This window comes from Chlorocebus sabaeus, chromosome 15, assembly GCF_047675955.1.
Source record: "Chlorocebus sabaeus isolate Y175 chromosome 15, mChlSab1.0.hap1, whole genome shotgun sequence".
Taxonomy (NCBI): domain Eukaryota; kingdom Metazoa; phylum Chordata; class Mammalia; order Primates; family Cercopithecidae; genus Chlorocebus; species Chlorocebus sabaeus.
Genome location: NC_132918.1, coordinates 46915766 through 46922633, shown reverse-complemented (window position 1 = coordinate 46922633; position 6868 = coordinate 46915766).

Genomic DNA, 6868 nt, shown 5'->3' with positions numbered 1-6868 from the left:
AAGTTAAAGAAAAAATTGTACTTATATTGTACTTCCCTGAGTTTTTGGGTACTTTGTTATGCAGCATAATTGCAACAACAGCTGGCAAATAAACCATCCTCCTCTCTTAGTTCTACTTTCTTATGAGAAGAAACACAATTTCTTCACCTTTGGCTCTGCTTCCATTTCACTGGATCACTTGGGTCGCAAAAAGGATTCTAATATCTCTTTTTCTCTTTAGGACCTCTGTCTTGAATTTGCAGCTGGGAAACAACACAATCTATTTTAGGATGTAAAATATTGTGAGCCTGAGGATATAGAAGACTGAATGTTGTCTGTGTGTGATCTCAGATGTCAAGTTATAAAGCTAAAAATGTTGCCTTGTGCTCTGAGAAGAATGTAATCATTCCTTTTGATGGTGGAGTTGGCCTGTCTGGAGCAGTCGCTGTGGTACGTCAGCTGCAACAGGGGAGGCTCATCCAGGGCTGCTGGCTCTACAGAGCTGACAGGGGCCAGGAATAGGCAGGAGCACTACCCTCCTACTGGGTTGGCAAGGGAGGAGCCCAGTGCTCCGGGGAGCAGCTGCAGCCACTGAACCATGACTCTCGACCTGGGCATCCTGGTGCTCCTGGCCTGAGAAGCCCTCCTGTCCCTGCAGACTCAGGAGTGTTTGCTCTCACTCCCTAGCTTCTCCCTGTTCCCAGTGCCCACCTTAATTTTGGAGCAAAGTTGAAGCCAAGCCCAGGTACTGTCATGACCTGGCCAGGTATGTTTGGGACAGCATTGACGTGCTAGGCCCCCTCTAAAACTTTGGCACTGATGAACTCACGGGGGGAGGCCAAGTGGGGCTGAGGGTGGCTCAGGGCAGGCCTGCAGGCACTCCTTAGTGCGAACAGCCTGGGTGCCATGGATGACATGTTGATGGCAGTGGGAGGAAGATAATTTTCTAGGCAGGAAGGGGTGGGTCCCCAGTAAAGCCCCACCTTCAAGCCAGGGACAGTCTGAAGCCTTGGACTGGGCTTCCAGTTCTGGGTGAAGTCCACAACCCAGAGTGAGAACTCATGGTGCTTTTTCTGGGTTCACCTATGGCCACCCTTGGACAAATCAGCACTCACTTCCTCCCTTCTAAGCCCATAAAAACTCCTGACTCAGCTAGACTCAGACAGACTTTAGGACTACCAGCTGCGGGAAAGAGCTACCCACAATGAAGCTCCTCTCTGCTGTGCTTACCCTCCAGTTGTCCACATAATTGATTCTTCCTGGGCATGGGACAAGAACTTGGGACTCCCCAGATGGTGGGACTGGAAGAGCTGTAACACAAACAGGGCTGAAACATGCCCCCTTCCTCACCACCTTGCAGATGACAAGAGGAGAGAAGGCTGTGGCCTTTCAGGAAACCCAGACCTAGAAGCTCCCCAAGCCAGGGCTGTGATACCCAATTTGGGGCTCTGTGGTTCCTGGCATCTCCAAGCTTCTGGGCACCACTGCATTCCCCTCATCTAGATGCAGGTGCCCACAGCAGAAGCCACGTGTGGTACATCTTGTCCAGCCACAGCTTTGCATGGAGTTGGCACCTGTGCTGATGCCTGGAGCTGCCTGCCCCACCGCAGCAGCTAGCATGTGCAGTGTGCAGAGTGGACAGACCCTATGCTTGCTCAGCCACACACCCCTTGTCACTCCATGTCTGGCTTGCCCTTGCAGGTGTGGGATCTGGGCCAGTAGCACAACCCAAGCACAACTTGCCAGGCTGAACGGGCAGAATGAGCCCAGTGGGTGCGAGCAATTCTCAGGCAGCAGGCACCACCAGCTACAGAGGTTTCTGGCTGGCAAAGCATCACCCCAAGGATCCCATGACACTTTAACTATTGTTTCGTGTTCTTTGGAAAAGCAGAAATAATCACTGGTACTTCTCAGTACGAATGATACAATAAGTAGACAGATTAATATAGTGGCTCATTGTGGTTCCATGGAGTGCTACCTTTGTGCCCCTCCAGAGGGCTAACCACTCCAGACATGGCAGGATCCATTTAACCAGATCCTGCTGCAAAGAATCTTTGTGTGTGTGTGTGTGTGTGTGCGCGTGCGCACGCACGTGTGTGTGTGTAGTTATTTGTTTTGAGCAGTTATTAAAATCAATGTGTGGCATTTTATAGTTTTCACTTTAGAATTTCTCTACTAGTAAGAATCAAAGGATGTGTTACAGATGACCTGGCCTAATCCATACATATCTATTGTGAATTACCTAAGGACCTACAAACATTGTGTTGGAAAAAATAGCAATTTAAAATGACTTTCATGATACCTTTGGCCAAGAAATTATGAGGAGCAATTCCATTCAAAGCAGGTATTTGCATGGCTATGTTAGATTATGAAAATAGAAAGGCATGAAAACAGTAGAGTTTCAACAGGCATTACTCCTGATGGGACCCCTAAATCCAAAATTCATGCCTGCGTCTGAGTCTTAACTCCACGTTCCCTGTTCTGGAAAGGGTCTCATCCTCCTCTTTCAATCCACATTCTCCTAGTATTTTTGCCTATCTGAAGTCCCACAATCTCCCATTTTTCCTGACTCACTTTGGTGTTTTTCCTTAAAACATGCAGATTCTACACCTACAAAGAGTTGCATTCTGATTCCAAGGTGTTTTTCAATCCATCTATACATATATGTATAATCTCATCAATAGAGATTAAAAGTATAATTATAGTAAGATACCTTCCCCTGTCCTGTGTGTGTGTGTGTGTGTGTAAATATATGTATATCTGTTTTAAATATCATAGACATGTACATATGTGTGTATATATAGTATGTAAGTATATATCTATAGTATTTGAAACATGTAAAACATATTTATATGTACTATTTAAAAATGATACTACAGGGCTTCCGTATATAACTACACAGCTTGTGCACAGTAAACTGTACTTAGCTCCTCATACCCAGGTGGGATGGGAACTACTTGTCTATAGTTCACACTTTAACACTGTGTTAGTAGTATTCTCTAATTATTTTATGTATTATATATATAAGGCTTGTTTTTTCGACAGTACAAACTTTGAAAAAAATTTCTTTTTTTTTTCTCATAGTGATTAGAGTTAGACACATTATAACAGAAACAAGGTGAGCATGTCTTGATGTCTTTACTTTATTAAGCATACCACCCTTTCACTCTACACCTGCACAGCCACTCTATTCAGGCGTCATGTTCTTCGTCTCCTTCAGGAAGCCTGTTTTAAAGGGAGTTAGGAAGACAAACAATACCCTCTTTGAAATTATTTGGCTGTATCCCTCGCCAGATCTCATCTTGAATTATGACCCCATAATTCCCACATGTCTAGGGAGAAACTTGGTGGGAGGTGATTGGATCCTGAGGGTTCCGCCCATGCTGCTTTTGTGATAGTGAGTGAGTTCTCATGAGATCTGATGGTTTTTGTAAGGGGCTCTTCCTGCTTCGCTCCTCATTTCTTCTCTCTCCAGCTGCCCTGTGAAGAGGTGCCTTCTGCCATGATTGTAAGTTTCCTGTGGCTTCCCCAGCCATGTGAAACTGTGAATCAATTAAACCTCTTTCCTTTATAAATTACCCAGTCTCCAGCAGTTCTTTACAGCAGTGTGAAAATGAACTAATACAGTGAATCATCAGAGTAAATATTACACGTTTTATTTCAGTAATAAAAAAATGAAACTGTCATAACTTCATACAAGTAAAATGTGTGTGTATGTGTGTTCATACTTAGTTTTAGAATATAAAAGTCCAGAAAGACAAGGATGTAAATAGCTGTTTTTATTAAAACTCAATTACTCCCACCCCTTCAACATCATCACGTATAGCAGTAATAATATGGACAAACAGGATAGTAAGAAAGTCCTGGGATCTACAGAACGGCTTTTCAGTTCTGCTTCTGCCACATATATAGGGAGGCAGATGATCGCAGAGGACAAGCCCATATGCTCTGTCTCTGGTCTTGCTGGGTTTGCATCCCCACTTTTCTACTACCTCCTTCTGTGCTTGTGAGATCTTGACTAGGCTATGAGACCTCTCATTGCCCCATGTCCTCACTGGGCAATAACTTTACCTTCCTTCTAGTGTTGCTGTGAGTACTGAATGACTTCACATATCTAACAACCAAGATCAGTGCTTGGCATAGTATAAACACTCAACTCAGTGTTAAATATTTTCATTATTTCCCTTCTATGAGCTTCAGCTTCCAGATGTTAATATCTGTCAGATAAAAATAGATCGGATGAGGTAAGCATGGGACAGTGTTTTATAATGCATAAGAACTATTCAAATAAAGGGCATTATGTCTTTTAAAATGCTGCTTTAAAACATAGTGCTAATTTCTTTGCTTTATCTTGGAAATTTCTCTCCAAATGCTGAGTTCTTCGCTTGTGCTATTTGATAGCAGAATCATGTTGGATATTACTTTAGATGCTGTTGTTAACATTTAATCCTGATATCTCATAATATACCTATTTTAAGGATGTATCCTTTTATTAATTGAAGGTGAGAGTCATGGTGGTGGGAATTGTATAGTGGTGAGTAAAACCTAACCTGCTTTTTGAAAGTTCAGTGGGTAGCTTAATGCTCTCTGTTTATTCTGCACATAATGCAGATGTTTACAGCTCAAGCCCGTAGGGAAGATTTCTGAGACAATAGACTTTGCTTTAATATGGGAGTGGGTTTAGGAAAATTTTGACTCTGTCTCTGCTATAGAAGCCAGCAGAAGACTGCTATATGTCCAAGTGGTCCTCCACATTCTCCCATTTGCTAGAGTAGGGGTCCTCTTCCTTCTCAACAGTCTCCCCAAACCATCAGCCAGTTGTTCTTTAGTTGACTGAGTATACAATTTACCTGGAGAGGTTCTTAAAATTTAGGTTACAGGGCCTACCCCTAGAGTTTCTGGTTCAGCAGGTGTGAGCTGGGGCCTGAGAGTTCACATTTCCAGTAAGTTTCCAGATGGTGCTGACACTGCTGGTCCAGAGCCAACACTTTGATAACCACTGCCTTGGACAAATCACCAACTCCCTGTACCTACAACTCACCTCTTATTATCATTATTATTTTTGTTAGTCATTATTGCTTTTCCTGGATACCATTCCTTACCATCCTTATCTATCAAAGCTCAGTACTCTTTCTCCTCCATAGCTTTTTCCAAATGTACTTCCTTTACAAAAATTTCTCCAACCCACTCCCAACCACACATGCTCCATCCTTCCCTGAGCCCCCATTACTGCTGTGGTCATGGAATGTGCTCTCTATATTACCCTACCAAACAACGTGTTCCTTAATGACAAATGACTGAATTTTATTTTTTTTTCTTTGATCCTTTCAAATTGGTTCTATAAGAGCCTACAGCAGATTTCTTAAGTGGGATTCAAGTATACAATTATAGTTATGGTACTGTTGGCTCTGTCTTCTGCCCTTATTTGTGTAAAATCTGATATTGACTATGGTTAGACCTAGTATATACATTTCCCAGATTTTTCCATATTGGGAGCCAGGCTCATATTTGATCCATTATGTGAAAAGGGTGCTATTTGTTGAATGAGCTGTGAATCTCTTTTTTAGCTTCCTGTTTAATCTTTTTAAAAACAGTTTGTGACAGGAAAGGGAATGGTTTTTAAATAATCCAAATTTAATTAGAAATGCTGGATACTAAAATTCAATTTATTTTTCCTTTTTATGAGAGAAGTTCTGTCTCATTCTGTCTGCGACTCATTCTACCCTTTCCTCAACCCCCTTTTTCTTTTTGGCCATTTTTCTCTGTCAACGAGTAAATCCAGGGGCTGAATTCTCAGGCATTTTATTTCTCATGGTAGCATGTGGCTTTGGGCAGTTACACAGACATCCAATTACCAGAAAAGTCTAATAAGCTAATAATGACTGCCTGAGGCATTCACTCGGGAGGGGCTTTGGAGACTCTCTCAAAGCTCTTTCTGCTTGCCACCTGCCCAGACACGGAGCGAGTCTTGTACTCACACATTTCCCCCCAAAGAAGGGTAAACATGGGGGTTTCCTTGGAGATGGCTTTTCCCAGAGTTTGAATACTTGCTTTTCTCACCCTTGTCCAGAGAGGCAGATTGCCAGGATGTTATACAGGGTTAGTTTCTTGGTTATCTAATACAAGAAAAAATGTTATCCAGACTGTTACTGTGGGAAAGAATTAGAAATAATATTTTTTAAATGCTGCTTTAAAATTCCGTCATTCATATTGTTGTTAACTTCCTCAAGGCAGGCAAAATATACATTTTATTTAGATGTCTGCTGAACTTTTTTTTTTAAATAAAGAATGCTTAAAATTATTTCATAGTTTATTTGCAGAAAGATTAGCAACCTTTATAAATTAATCCTTCCCACAACAAGTCATCCCAAATAGCAGACCTTCTTCTTCGACGTGTACACTTGAGCTGGTTTACTGCACATCAGTAAACTTTGGCCATGCACTGTGGCCTCAAAAGACTTTCCCAGAATCTGGGAGCCCAATTGGCAGGACCTTGCATGCCCTCTCAGTGTACTCAGGCTATTTCTACCTATATTTGTGCCAGATATTTTCAACCTCTTACTCTATTTTTCAATGAGTGGGGGTTTGTATATGGAAGTAAAATAAGAAAATTACATTATAAGAAAACTTAAAAAGTTGATTTACATACTATGTAGTGCTTGTTTATAAGGAAATAATGAAAAATATCTACACATAAAAGTGACTAATCAAATAATGACAAAAAGAGTTATTTAGGGGGAAAAAGGGATCTGAAAGAGAGCAATCTCGCAGTGAAAAAAATAGTATGAGATACATCATAGATCTGATCATTAAACTTTCCAGAATACACAATTAAATGTTCTAGGCTATGTGATTCCCAGTACAATGCTCAGATCAGGACTTGAAAGCA